The sequence below is a fragment of the Bos mutus genome, chromosome 5 (genome assembly GCF_027580195.1).
Source record: "Bos mutus isolate GX-2022 chromosome 5, NWIPB_WYAK_1.1, whole genome shotgun sequence".
Classification (NCBI taxonomy): Eukaryota; Metazoa; Chordata; class Mammalia; order Artiodactyla; family Bovidae; genus Bos; species Bos mutus.
This window is the reverse complement of record NC_091621.1, coordinates 69,409,196-69,425,533: the sequence shown is the minus strand read 5'-3', so window position 1 is coordinate 69,425,533 and position 16,338 is coordinate 69,409,196.

The window sequence follows — 16,338 nt, the reverse complement described above, 5'->3', positions numbered from 1 at the left end:
GTCCTACTTAAAATATCTTTTGTAAATGGTCTTACAGAACCCTAAAAATCTTGTGCAATGATATGTCTCTAGAATCTTATCAATAGTGTAAATTTTTCCATGCAAAAAGTACAGTGATTCTTTCTTCACTCTACAGATTTTAAATACACTTTTATTAGGTTCTACAACCAATGTAATGGACTTCCTAATGAAATTTACACGTGAACATATAGGCCAATCATTGTGCAATTTATTTTGTTGAATAAAGAAATTATTTTTCTAACATGAAGTAACCATTATGAACACACTGTCACTTTTTAATGAATACCCTATTAGATAATCCGTGAGAAAATCAATAAGTTTTGCTAGAACACAAAACACTATTATATTTAGTTTAAAATGAATTTAGTTCCCATAATTCGGGTGGAATTTGCAGCTGAATTATGTTAGGGTTTTTGACTAGAAATTGTAAATAATAATTTAAAATTCAGTCATTTCAGCTTTCTGGTTTTTTTTTTTTTTTATATATAAATTAGTATAAAACACTAATTCTCAAATATAAATTTTGGTAAACAAAATTAGATTTCTCCTAGCTCGTATTGCTAGAAATCGATTCACCTTGGGTCAAGAAATACCAGCAGCCTCTGAGACTTTAAACTGAGACAGAGTGAAATCATTTGCTTTGCCCTCAATCCAATTGTCATCCTTACAAAGTATGTAATACTGTTAGTGACAATTTTAGGAAGAAAATAATAAGACATCTCCATGTTGAGTTTAAACTCATCAGAAGTGCCTTCAAAAGAATTCTGCAGTGTTTAAAATTTTTGTAAATTTCAGCTTTCAGGCTGAAAACAGGAAAATCTTTTGTCACTCTCAATTCTAGCCTACGACAATAATTCATATAATTTTGAAAATTTTGCATACTTTTCTACCCACAATCTTATCTTCAAAGTGAGAACTCTGCAAAAATGGGTACTATTTTCAGGAGCATCTGTAATGATTATGGCAAGACATTGATTGACTCATATACCTATGGATAGAACTCAGGTAAGCTTGGCACTAAATAAACTCTTATTTCCACTCTTTCTGAAAATGGCATTTCCACTTTTCTGGGGGAAAAAAGTAAAAGCAAAAGCATGTACCAAATTTCTAACTTAAGACTTAGGGTTCCAGACTTAACTTCAGATATGTTAATAAACTTTACGAGAAAAAATGTCATATCCTAATCCCATTTGACAGAACGTAGTCCACTGGAGAAGGGAATGACAAACCACTTCAATATTCTTGCCTTGAGAACCCTATGAACAGTATGAAAAGGCAAAAAGATGGGACACTGAAAGATGACCTCCCCAGGTCAATAGGTACCCAATATGCTATTGGAGATCAGAGGAGAAAAAACCCTAGAAAAAAATAAAGGTATGGAGACAAAGCAAAAACAGCACCCAGTTGTGGATGGGACTAGTGATACAAGAAAGGTTCAATGCTGTAAAGAGCAATATTGCATAGGAACCTCGAATGTTAGGTCCATGAATCAAGGCTAATTGGAAGTGGTCAAACAGGAGATGACATGAGTAAACACTGACATTCTAGGAATCAACGAACTAAGACGGACTGAAATAGGTGAATTTAACTCAGATGGCTATTATATCTATTACTGTGGGCAAGAATCTTTAGATGAAACGGAGTAGCCATTATAGTCAACAAAAGAGTCTGAAATGCAGTACTTGGATGCAATCTCAAAAATGACAAAATGATCTCTGTTGGTTTCCAAGGCAAATCATTCAATATCGTGGTAATCCAAGTCTATGCTGTGACCAGTAACTCTGAAGAAGCTGAGGTTGAACAGTTATAAGAAGACCTACAAGACCTCCTAAAACTAACACCCCAAAAATATGTCCTTTTCATTATAGAGAAATGGAATGCAAAAGTAGGCCATCAAGAAACACCCATAGTAACAGGGAAATTTGGCCTTGGAGTACAGAATAAAGCGGGGCAAAGGCTAATAGAGTTCTGCCAAGGGAACACACTGGTCACAGTAAACACCCTCTTCCAACAACACAGGAGAAGACTCTATACATGGACATCACCAGATGGTCAACACCGAAATCAGATTGATTATATTCTTTGCAGCCAAAGATGGAGAAGCTCTATACAGTCAGCAAAAATAAGACCGGGAGCTGACTGTGGCTCAGATCATGAACTCCTTATTGCCAAATTCAGACTTAAATTGAAGAAAGTAGAGAAAACCAATACACCATTCAGGTATGACCTAAATCAAATCTCTTATGACTATACAGTGGAAGTGAGAAATAGATTTAAAGGACTAGATCTGATAGACAGAGTGCCTAATGAACTATGGATGGAGGTTCATGACATTGTACAGGAGACAGGAATCAAGACCATCCCCAAGAGAAAGAAATGCAAAAAAAGCAAAATGGCTGTCTGAGGAGGCCTTAAAAATAGCTGTGAAAAGAAGGGAAGGGAAAAGCAAAGGAGAAAAGGAAAGATTATTCATTTGAATGCAGAGTTCCAAAGAATAGCAAGGAGAAATAAGAAAGCCTTCCTCAGTGATCAATGCAAAGAAATAGAGGAAAACAACAGAATGGGAAAGACTAGAGATCTCTTCAAGAAAATTAGAGATACCAAGGGAACATTTCATGCAAAGATGGGTTCAATAAAGAACATAAATTGTAGGGGCCTAACAGAAGCAGAAGATATTTAAGAAGAGGTGGCAAAAATACACAGAAGAACTGTACAAAAAAGATCTTCATGAACCAGATAATCATAATGGTGTGATCACTCACCTAGAGCCAAACACCCTGGAATGCGAAGTCAAGTGGACCTTAGGAAGCATCACTATGGACAAAGCTAGTGGAGGTGAGAGAATTCCAGTTGAGCTTTTTCAAATCCTAAAAGATGATGCTGTGAAAGTGCTGCACTCAATATGCCAGCAAATTCGGAAAAGTAAGCAGTGGCCACAGGACTGGAAAAGGTCAGTTTTCATTCCAATCCCAAAGAAAGGGAATGCCAAAGAATGCTCAAACTACTGCATAATTGCACTCATCTCACACGCTAGTAAAGTGATGTGTAAATTCTCCAAGCCAGGCTTCAGCAATATGTGAACTGTGATCTTCCAGATGTTCAAGCTGGTTTTAGAAATGGCAGAGGAACCAGAAATCAAAATGTCAACATTCACTGGATCATCAAAAAAGCAAGTGCTCTGAAAAACATCTGTTTCTGCTTTATTGACTATGCCAAAGCCTTTGACTGTGTGGATCACAATAAACTGTGGAACATTCTGAAAGAGATGGGGCTACCAGACCACCTGACCTGCCTCTTGAGAAACCTATATGAAGCTCAGGAAGCAACAGTTAGAACTGGACATGGAACAACAGACTGGTTCCAAATAGGAAAAGGAGTATGTCAAGGCTGTATATTGTCACTCTGCTTATTTCACTTATATGCAGAGTATATCATCAGAAACCCTGAACTGGATGAAGCACAAGCTGAAATCAAGATTGCAGATATGCTGATGACACCACCCTTATGGCAGAAAGTGAGGAAGAACTAAAGAGCTTCTTGATGAAAGTGAACAAGGAGAGTGAAAAAGTTGGTTTAAAGCTCAACATTCAGAAAAGTAAGATCATGGCATCCAATCCCATCACTTCATGGCAAATAGATGGGGAAACAGTGGAAAGAGTGGCCAACTTTATTTTTTGGGGGTGCAAAATCACTGCAGATGGTGATTGCAGCCATGAAATTAAAATTGCTTACTCCTTGGAAAGGAAGTTATGAACAACCTAGATAGCATATTAAAAAGCAGAGACATTATCTTGTCAACAAAGTCCTTCTAGTCAAGGCTATGATTTTTCCAATGGTCATGTATGGATGTGAGAGTTGGACTATAAAGAAAGCTAGTGCTGAAGAGTTGATGCTTTTGAACTGTGGTGTTGGAGAAGACTCTTGAGAGTCCCTTGGACTGCAAGGAGATCCAACCAGTTCATCCTAAAGGAAGTCAGTCCTGGGTGTTCATTGGAAGGACAGATGTTGAAGCTGAAACTCCGTTACTTTGGCCACCTGATGCGAAGAGCTGACTCATTTGAAAAGAGCCTGATGCTGCAAAAGATTAAGGGCAGGAGGAGAAAGGGACGACAGAGAATTAGATGGTTGATAGGCATCACCGACTCAATGGACATGGGTTTGGGTAGACTCCAGAAATTGGTGATGGACAGGGAAGCCTGGTGTGGTGCAGTTCATGGGGTCACAAAGAGTCGGACATGACTGAGTGACTGAACTGAACTGAACTGAACTGAATCCCATCTCATTTTAAAATGTATAGAATAGAATTATATTTAAGAACTTATCTCTCTCTCAAAGAGTTGATAACTGTTATGCCAGTAAAAGAGACTCCTACTAAGCACTGCAGGATAAGATTTTGCAAACAATGACTGTAGAAGTCCAATAAATGAGTCCTGGGAAAGAGTGTCTCTTTTTATAAAATAGCAGATGTGTAACTAAACCTCACAGGTTTCCCGACTGTGTGAAGGTACAAAACCTCTATCCATCACATTAGACTTCGCTAAATAAAGAAAATTTTCTCCATTTTAAGGATATTATTGGACATTGCAGTTTCTCAAATGAATACACATTTTTTTTAAATGTCATCACTGTACACAAAAGGAAATGCCAGGAGTTGCTAGTACTTACTTTAAAGGTCATTACTTTAAAATATATGAGGTTACATCAGAAAACCTTTAGGAAAGATATCATTTGTCAAGAAATTAGAATGTTAAAAACTACTATAAATTATTTAGAAAAATACAATTTAATAGGAAAAGAAATGTTAAAAGACTCAAGGGATTCATCATGTAAAATGACATCCAAATAGCCAATAATCATGAAAAAGTGTCCCATACTATATCATTGAAGACACAAGAATATACAAACCAAAACAGTTGAAACTATAGAGATTTCCAGTAACAAGTTGTAATTAAAATGTAGATCAATTGTAACTGTCAACAGTCATAGATGGTGAGGGTTTTAAATATAACCTTTTTGGAACCCTTATTATCAAGAGAGTGGGAGAGTATGAGATGGTTAGATAGCATCACCAACTCAGTGGACATGAATCTAGCAAACTCTGAGAGATAGTAAAGGACAGAGGAGCCTGGCATGCTGCAGTCCATGGAGTTGCAGAGTCAGACATGATTTAGCTACTGAAAAACAACAATTATCTATTCAATTTGAACATGTATATGCCTTCTGAAATATACACAACAGAAGTTATGCATATGTGTTCCAAACCAGAAGAGTGTCCCAAATAAAATAATTGTTCTTAATAGCCCCCAGTTAAAAGCAATCTGTATGTCTGTTTTAGTTTGCTCCTCATGTTGCAATAGTAAAATAACATAGGCTGGGTATAATTTAAATTGTTTAAAACTAAAATTTAATTTCTCAGAGTTGTGGAAGCGAGATAGTCCAGGATGAATGTTTTTGAAGGATTTGGTTTCTGGCGAGACTTTTCCTGGCTTGCATGTGGCTCTTTTTGTGCTGTGTTCTCACTTGGCAGATAGAGTAACAGACAGAAACAGAAATATCTTCTTCTTACAAGGTGACAGTCCTATGAGATTAAGGGTGCTGCCCTTAATGACTTCACTTAGCCTTGATTACCTGCTAAGATCCTATCTTCAGAAACAGTCACACTGAAGGTTTAGGGCTTCAGTATATGGTGGGAGCATACTTCAGTATATAGCATATTTATCACCATCAAAAAATGAGTAAATCTTTATATATTCATTCACAGGAGTAATATGCATCAACAAAAATGAAGGAATTGCTGCTATATACAGCAGCTTGGACTTCACAAATAAATAGAAGCTAGTAAAAAAGCAGTGCAACAACAACAACAAAAAATAGATGGCACAATTCCATGTTTAAAAAAGGCAAAAATATTTAATTTAATGTGTGGAGTTAGAAGTCAGAGAAGTGATTACCTTCAGTAGGATAGCTCAGATTTTGGAACAGAGCATTTTAGAGAGCTAGTGATAATGTTTCATGATTACACAGTTATATTCATTTGTGATAATCAGGCTGTGCAAATCAGGTTTGTGAACTTCTCTGTTTTGTATTTTGGACTCTTTTGTTGAATATGATGCCTACTCCATTTCTTCTAAGGGATTCTTGCCCACAGTAGTAGATACAATGGTGTTCTGAGTTAAATTCACCCATTCCAGGCCATTTTAGTTTGCTGATTCCTAAAATGTCAATGTTCACTCTTGCCATCTCCTGTTTGATCACTCCCAAGTTGCCTTGACCCATGGACCTAACATTCCAGGCTCCTGTGTGATATTACTCTTTACAGCATCGACCAATAAATCTGAAGATGCTGAAGTCAAATGGTTCTATGAAGACCTACAAAACTTTCTAGAACTAACACCAAAAAATATGTCCCCTTCATTATAGGGGTCTGGACTGCAAAAGTAGGAAGTTAAGAGCTACCTGGAGTAACAGGCAAATTTGGCCTTGGAGTACAAAACAAAGCAGGTCAAAGGCTAACAGAGTTTAGCCAAGAGGACACACTGGTCATAGCCAACACCCTCTTTAAACAACAGAAGAAAAGACTCTACACGTGGACATCACCAGGTGGTCAACACCAAAATCAGATTGATTATATTCTTTGCAGCCAAAGGTGGAGAAGCTCTATACAGATAGCAAAAACAAGACTGGGAGCTGACTGTGGCTCGGATCATGAACTCCTTATTGCCAAGTTCAGACTTAAATTGAAGAAAATAGGGAAAACCACTAGACCATTCAGGTATGACCTAAATCAAATCCCTTACGATTATACCATGGAAGTGACAAAGAGATTCAAGGGATTAGATCTGATAGCCTGCCTGAAGACCTGTGGACAGAGGATAGTGACATTGTACAGGAGGTGGTGATCAAGACTATCCCCAAGAAAAAGAAATGCAAAAAAGGCAAAACGATTGCTGAGGAGGCCTTATAAACAGCTGAAAAAAGAAGAGAAGCTAAAGGCAAAAGAGAATATTAAAGATATACCCATTTGAATATAGAGCACCAAAAATAGCAAGGAGAAATAAGAAAGCTTTCCTTAGTAATCATTGCAAAGAAATAGAGGAAAACAATAGAATGGGAAGACTAAAGATGTCTTCAAGAAAATTAGAGATTCCAAGGGAACATTTCATGCAAACATGAGCAAAATAAAGGACAGAAATGGTATGGACCTAAAAAAAGCAGAAGACATTAAGAAGAGAAGGCAAAAATACACAGAAGAACTATACAAAAATGATCTTCATGACCTAAATAACCACGATGGTGTGATCACTCACCTAGAGCCAGACATTCTAGAATGTGAAGTCAAGTGGTCCTTAGGAAGAATCACTACAAACAAAGCTAGTGGAGGTGATGGAATTCCAGTTGAGCTATTTCAAATCCTAAAAGATGAGATTGTGAAAGTACTGCACTCAATATGCCAGCAAATCTGGAAAACTCAACAATGGCCCCAGGACTGGAAAATATCAGTTTCATTCCAATTCCAAAGAAAGGGAATGCCAAAGAATGTGCAAACTACCACACAATTGCACTCATCTCACATACTAGCAAAATAATGCTCAAAATTCTCCAAGCCAGGCTTCAGCAGTACATGAACAGTGAACTTCCCGATGTTCAAGCTGAATTTAGAAAAAGTAGAGGAATCAGAGATCACAGTGCCAACATCTGCTGGTTCATCAGAAAAGCAAGAGAGTTCCCAGAAAACATCTACTTCTGCTTTATTGACTATGCCAAAGCCTTTGACTCTGCGGAACACAATATACTGTGGAAAATTCTACAAGAGATGGGATTACCAGACCACCTGACCTGCTTCCTGAGAAGCAGCTTCCTGTATGCTGCTCAAGAAGCAACAGTTAGAACTGGACATGGAACAACAGACTGGTTCCAAATAGGAAAAGGAGTATGTCAAGGCTGTATGTTGTCACCCTGTTTATTTAACTTTTATGCAGAGTATATCATGCAAAATGCTGGGCTGGATCATGCACAAGCTGGAATCAAGATTGTTGGAGGAAATATCAATAACTTCGAATGACACGACCCTTATGATAAAAGCAAAGAAGAACTAAAGGCCACTTGATGAAAGTGAAAGTGGAGAGTGAAAATGTTGGCTTAAAGCTCAACATTCAGAAAACTAAGATCATGGCATCCATTCCCATCACTTCATGACAAATAGATGGGGAAACAATGGATACAGTGAGAGACTTTATTTTTTGGGGTCCAAAATCACTACAGATTGTGACTGCAGCCATGAAATTAAAAGATGCTTGCTCCAAAAGTTATGACCAACTTAGACAGCATATTAAAAAGCAGAGACATTACTTTGAACAAAGGTCTGTCTAGTCAAGGCTGTGGTTTTTCCAGTAGTCATGTATGGATGTAAGAGTTGGACTATAAAGAAAGCTGAGTGCTGAAGAATTGATGCTTTTGAACTGTGGTGTTGGAGAAGACTCTTGAGAGTCCCTTGGACTGCAAGGAGATCCAACCAATCCATCCTAAAGGAAATCAGTCCTGAATATTCATTGGAAGGACGAATGCTGAAGCTGAAACTCCAATATTTTGGGCCCCTGATGCAAAGAACTAATTCATTTGAAAAGACCCAAATTCTGGGAAAGATTGAAAGCGGGAGGAGAAGGGGACGACAGAGGATGAGATGGTTGGATGGCATCACGGACTCAATGGACTAGAGTTTGAGTAAACTCAGTTCAGTTCAGTTCAGTTCAGTCGCTCAGTCGTGTCTGACTCTTTGCGACCCCATGAATCCCAGCACGCCAGGCCTCCCTGTCCATCACCAACTCCCGGAGTTCACTCAGACTCACGTCCATCGAGTCAGTGATGCCATCCAGCCATCTCATCCTCTGTCGTCCCCTTCTCCTCCTGCCCCCAATCCCTCCCAGCATCAGAGGCTTTTCCAGTGAGTCAACTCTTCACATGAGGTGGCCAAAGTACTGGAGTTTCAGCTTTAGCATCATTCCTTCCAAAGAGATCCCAGGGCTGATCTCTTTCAGAATGGACTGGTTGGATCTCCTGGCAGTCCAAGGGACTCTCAAGAGTCTTCTCCAACACCACAGTTCAAAAGCATCAATTCTTCAGTGTTCAGCCTTCTTCACAGTGCAACTCTCACATCCATACATGACCACTGGAAAAACCATAGCCTTGACTAGACGAACCTTTGTTGGCAAAGTAATGTCTTTGCTTTTCAATATGTTAATTCAGGGAGTTTGTAATGAACAGAGAAGCCTGATGTGCTGCAGTCCATTCAGTCGCAGAGAGTTGGACACGATTGAGGGACTGAAAAGAACTAATATGTTTTGTATATTCTTTCAAGAGAAACTTAAAAAAAAAATATTTTCAAAGACCTTTAATGGCCCTTCATAGGCTTTACTTTTTTTCTACTCTAAAAAAATGAAATAATTTTTAGATCATTATCTATAACTTGAAAATTTAGCAACCCCATTTCAATAATGTGTGGTTTCTGGTTCTATTTACTTTATAATCAATAAAAAGATATGTATTGTCCTTCAAGGCAGTGTTATAAAATATCCAAATTTTTCAAATCTATATTTTATGACAAAAACATTTATAGTTGGTTTAATTTAAGATTTCTTTCACTTTACTGTCTTCATTACTTAATAGGAAAAAATAAAAGCCTCCTGACATTTATGTTATTTCTGATAATGAAAACAAAGCTAATATGTTGTAACCATTAACATATATTTTGACATTGTCCATATTAATATAATCACGAAATAAATTAAGACAGTTACTTGTTATAACTGTAGGTTACTTTGAAAAATTCTGATTAAACACACAATTTAACTCCCACTAGATTATGATACTTAACTATTTTATATTTTCTGTCTTCTTATAACATTTCAGGTTGCTGAAATATTTTTGGAGTAAAGTATCTTAATAGTCTAATTAGCAAAATAATACATACTTTCTCAACACAATATCTATAATAGGAAAGAGATGAAAGAAATACTATGAATATTTTATCCCAAATCACATATTCTTTCAAGCCCATCCTCAGTTCCATATTTTAAGCTGAGTCTTTCCTTTCTGGTCCTGTAACATTTCAGGACCTGCTACAACATCCTATTTCTGTGATGCCCTCTACCCATAATTGCTTTCAAATATTTGGTTGAACAATGATTGAATTTTATCTTCCCTTTCAGAATGACCTCATTTCTCTGATAATCTCTGAGTTAAAAAATATTTTTAAGCATCTGGCATATTTGTGTTGATGTTGAATTCTGCATTAGTAAATGCACTGCTGACCAAGATGCTATAAACACAAGCTCCTTAAAGTGAGGTCATGAATTAATAGAGAGGCAAAAGAAAACAAATGTTCAGAATGAAGATCAGATTAGATCAGTCACTCAGTCGTGTCCGACTCTTTGCGACCCCATGAATCCCAGCACGCCAGGCCTCCCTGTCCATCACAAACTTCCTGAGTTGACCCAGACTCACGTCCATCGAGTCAGTGATGCCATCCAGCCATCTCATCCTCTGGCGTCCCCTTCTCCTCCTGCCCCCAATCCCTCCCAGCATCAGAGTCTTTTCCAATGAGTCAACTCTTCACCTGAGGTGGCCAAAGTACTGGAGTTTCAGCTTTAGCATCATTCCCTCCAAAGAAATCCCAGGGCTGATCTTCAGAATGGACTGGTTGGATCTCCTTGCAGTCCAAGGGACTCTCAAGAGTCTTCTCCAACACCACAGTTCAAAAGCCTCAATTCTTCGGCGCTCAGCCTTCTTCACAGTCCAACTCTCACATCCATACATAACCACAGGGAAAACCATAGCCTTGACTAGACGAACCTTTGTTGGCAAAGTGATGTTACTGCTTTTGAATATGCTATCTAGGTTGTTCATAACTTTCCTTCCAAGGAGTAAGCGTCTTTTAATTTCATGGCTGCAGTCACCATCTACAGTGATTTTGGAGCTCAGAAAAATAAAGTCTGACACTGTTTCCACTGTTTCCCCATCTATTTCCCATGAAGTGATGGGACCAGATGCCATGATCTTCGTTTTCTGAATGTTGAGCTTTAAGCCAACTTTTTCACTCTCCACTTTCACTTTCATCCAAAGGCTTTTTAGTTCCTCTTCACTTTCTGCCATAAGGGTGGTGTCATCTGCATATCTGAAGTTATAGATGTTTCTCCCGGCAATCTTGCTCCCAGCTTGTGTTTCTTCCAGCCCAGCGTTTCTCATGATGTACTCTGCATATAGGTTAAAGAAGCAGGGTGACAATATACAGCCTTGACGTACTCCTTTTCCTATTTGGAACCAGTCTGTTGTTCCATGTCCATTTCTAACTGTTACTTCCTGGCCTGCATACAGATTTCTCAAGAGGCAGATCAGGTGGTCTGGTATTCCCATCTCTTTCAGAATTTTCCACAGTTTATTTTGATCCACACAGTCAAAACTTTGGCATAGTCAATAAAGCAGAAATAGATGGTTTTCTGGAACTCCCTTGCTTTTTCATGATCCAGCAGATGTTGGCAATTTGATCTCTGGTTCCTCTGCCTTTTCTAAAACCAGCGCTAACATCAGGAAGTTCACGGTTCACGTATTGCTGAAGCCTGGCTTGGAGAATTCTGAGCATTACTTTACTAGCGTGTGAGATGAGTGCAATTGTGCGGTAGTTTGAGCATTCTTTGGCATTGCCTTTCTTTGGGATTGGAATGAAAACTGACCTTTTCCAGTCCTGTGGCCACTGCTGAGTTTTCCAAATGTGCTGGCATATTGAGTGCAGCACTTTCACAGCATCATCTTTCAGGATTTGGAATAGCTCAACTGTAATTCTATCACTTCCACTAGCTTTGTCCATAGTGATGCTTTCTATGGCCCACTGAACTTCACATTCCAGGATGTCTGGCTCTAGGTCAGTGATCACACCATCGTGATTATCTGGATCATGAAGATCTTTTTTGTACAGTTCTTCTGTGTATTCTTGCCACCTCTTCTTAGTATCTTCTGCCTCTGTTAGGTCCATACAATTTCTGTCCGTTATCGAGCCCATCTTTGCATAAAATGTTCCTTTGGTATCACTGATTTTCTTGAAGAGATCTCTAGTCTTTCCCATTCTGTTGTTTTCCTCTATTTCTTTGCATTGATCGCTGAAGAAGGCTTTCTTATCTCTTCCTGCTATTCTTTGGAACTCTGCATTCAGATGTTTATTCTTTCCTTTTTCCTTTGCTTTTCACTTCTCTTCTTTTCACAGCTACTTGTAAGGCCTCCCCAGACAGCCATTTTGCTTTTTTGCATTTCTTTTCCATGGGAATGGTCTTGATCCCTGTCTCCTGTACAATGTCACGAACCTCATTCCATAGTTCATCAGGGACTCTATCTATCAGATCTAGGCCCTGTGAAGACTGAACTCCATATCTCTTCTCTTAATTTAATACATGGTGTACTCTAAAGTGGAAATTTAACATGGCCCCTTATTATTCCTTAAGTATATAATGGACATATGATTTGTGCATATTTGATCGTATATTTAAAGAAATAATTTTTAATATGAATAGAATCCTAGAATTCTAATTTAAGAAAAGTAGATATGCAACAAGTAACAAAGGTTTACTGCATAGCACAGATAACTATAATTAATATCTTGCAATAATCTATAATGGAAAATAATCTTAAAAATAATATATGTGTGTATGTATAACTGAATCACCTTGTTGTGCACCTGAAACATAGTAAGCAAACTATACTTCAATAATATATATATATATATACAGAAAAAAAAAGAAAGAGCCCTTTTCTTTTCAATGACATTATTTTAACCTTGAAAAATCTCATGTGTGTATATGCTCAGTTGCTCAGCTGTCTCAGGCTCTTTGCAACCCTATGGTCTGTAGCCCAAAAGGCCCCTCTGTCCTAGGGATTTTCCAGGCAAGAATGCCGAAGTGTGTTGCCATTCCCCCCTCAAGAGGATCTTCCCAACCCAGGATGGAACCCACATCTCCTGTGTCTCCTGTATTGGCAGGTGGGTTCTTTACAACTCAGCTTGGGAAACCTGAACCATCCCACAGTTGCCCTTAAATGTGTCTGAATATTACATAAAACTAAAGTCAAGGTAAGAGAAACCCAAGTAAGATGGTAGGTGTTGCAAGAGGGCATCAGCGGGCAGACACCCTGAAACCATACTCACAGAAAACTAGTCAATCTAATCACTAGGACCACAGCCTTGTTTAACTCAATGAAACTAAGCCATGCCTGGGGGGCCACCCAAGATGGGCGGGTCATGGTGGAGAGATCTGACATAATGTGGTCCACTGGAGAAAGAAATGGCAAACCACTTCAGTGTTCTTGCCTTGAGAACCCCATGAACAGTATGAAAAGGCAAAATGATAGGATACTGAAAGAGAAACTCCCCAGGTCAGTAGGTGCCCAATATGCTACTGGAGATCAGTGGAGAAATAACTCCATAAAGAATGAAGGGATGGAGCCAAAGCAAAAACAATACCTTGCTTTGGATGTGACTGGTGATAGAAGCAAGGTCCCATGCTGTAAAGAGCAATATTGCATAGGAACCTGGAATGTCAGGTCCATGAATCAAGGCAAATTGGAAGTGGTCCAACAAGAGATGGTAAGAGTGAATGTCAACGTTCTAGGAATCAGAAAACTGAAATGGACTGCAATGGATGAGTTTAACTCAGATGACCATTATATCTACTACTGCGGGCAGGAATCCCTCAGAAGAAATGGAGTAGCCATCATGGTCAATAAAACAGTCCGAAATGCAGTACTTGGATGCAATCTCAAAAACAACAGAATGATCTCTGTTCGTTTCCAAGGCAAACCATTCAATATCACAGTAATCCAAGTCTATGCCCCAACCATTAATGCTGAAGAAGCTGAAGTTGAACGGTTCCATGAAGACCTATAAGACCTTTTAGAAGTAACACCCAAAAAAGATATCCTTTTCATTATAGGGGACTGGAATGCAAAAGTAGGAAGTCAAGAAACACCTGGGGTAACAGGCAAATTTGTCCTTGGAATACAGAATGAGCAGGGCAAAGACTAACAGAGTTTTGCGAAAAAAATGCACTGGTGATAACAAATACACTCTTCCAACAACACAAGAGAAGACTCTACACATGGACATCACCAGATGGTCAACACTGAAATCAGATTGATTATATTCTTTGCAGCCAAAGATGGAGAAGCTCTATACAGTCAGCAAAAACAAGACCAGGAGCTGACTGTGGCTCAGATCATGAACTCCTTATTACCAAATTCAGGCTTAAATTGAAGAAAGTAGGGAAAATCACTAGACCATTCAGGTATGACCTAAATCAAATCCCTTATGATTATACAGTGGAAGTGAGAAATAGATTTAAGGGGCTACATCTGATAGATAGAGTGCCTGATGAACTATGGAATGAGGTTCGTGACATTGTACAGGAGACAGGGATCAAGACCATCCCCATGGAAAAGAAATGCAAAAAAGCAAAATGGCTCTCTGGGGAGGCCTTACAAATAGCCGTGAAAAGAAGAGAAGCGAAAAGCAAAGGAGAAAAAGGAAAATATAAGCATCTGAATGCAGAGTTCCAAAGAATAGCAGGAAGAGATAAGAAAGCCTTCTTCAGTGATCAATGCAAAGAAATAGAGGAAAACAACAGAATGGGAAAGACTAGAGATCTCTTCAAGAAAATTAGAGATACCAAGGGAACATTTCATGGAAAGATGGGCTCGATAAAGGACAGAAATTGTATGGACCTAACAGAGGCAGAAGATATTAAGAAGAGGTGGCAAGAATACACAGAAGAACGGTACAAAAAAGATCTTCACGATCCCAATAATCACGATGGTGTGATCACTGACCTAGAGCCAGACATCCTGGAATGTGAAGTTGAGTGGTCCTTAGAAAGCATCACTATGAACAAAGCTAGTGGAGGTGATGGAATTCCAGTTGAAGTATTTCAAATCCTGAAAGATGATGCTGTGAAAGTGCTGCACTCAATATGCCAGCATATTTGGAAAACTCAGCAGTGGCCACAGGACTGGAAAAGGTCAGTTTTCATTCCAATCCCAAAGAAAGGCAATGCCAAAGAATGCTCACACTACCGCACAATTGCACTCATCTCACACGCTAGTAAAGTAATGCTCAGAATTCTCCAAGCCAGGCTTCAGCAATACGTGAACTGTGAACTTCCTGATGTTCAAGCTGGTTTTAGAAAAGGCGGAGGAACCAGAGATCAAATTGCCACCATCCGCTGCATCATGGAAAAAGCAAAAGAGTTCCAGAAAACCATCTATTTCCGCTTTATTGACTATGCCAAAGCCTTTGACTGTGTGGATTAAAATAAACTGTGGAAAATTCTGAAAGAGATGGGAATACCAGACCACCTGATCTGCCTCTTGAGAAATCTGTATGCAGGTCAGGAAGCAGTTAGAACTGGACATGGAACAACAGACTGGTTCCAAATAGGAAAAGGAGTACGTCAAGGCTGTATATTGTCACCCTGCTTATTTAACCTATATGCAGAGTACATCATGAGAAACGCTGGGCTGAAAGAAACACAAGCTGGAATCAAGATTGCCGGGAAAAACATCTATAACCTCAGATATGCAGATGACACCACCCTTATGGCAGAAAGTGAAGAGGAACTAAAAAGCCTTTGGATGAAAGTGAAAGTGGAGAGTGAAAAAGTTGGCTTAAAGCTCAACATTCAGAAAATGAAGATCATGGCATCTGGTCCCATCACTTCATGGGAAATAGATGGGGAAACAGTGGAAACAGTGTCAGACTTTATTTTTGGGGGCTCTAAAATCACTGCAGATGGTGATTGCAGCCATGAAATGAAAAGACACTTACTCCTTGGAAGGAAAGTTATGACCAACCTAGATACATACTGAAAAGCAGAGACTTTACTTTGCCAACAAAGGTCCGTCTAGTCAAGGCTATGGTTTTCCCTGTGGTCATTTATGGATGTGAGAGTTGGACTGTGAAGAAGGCTGAGCACCAAAGAATTGATGCTTTTGAACTGTGGTGTTGGAGAAGACTCTTGAGAGTCCCTTGGACTGCAAGGAGATCCAACCAGTCCATTCTGAATATCAGCCCTGGGATTTCTTTGGAGGGAATGATGGTAAAGCTGAAACTCCAGTACTTTGGCCACCTCATGCGAAGAGTTGACTCATTGGAAAAGACTCTGATGCTGGGAGGGATTGGGCACAGGAGGAGAAGGGGACGACAGAGGATGAGATGGCTGGATGGCATCACTGACTAGATGGAGTTGAGTCTGAGTGAACTCCGGGAGTTGGTGATGGACAGGGAGG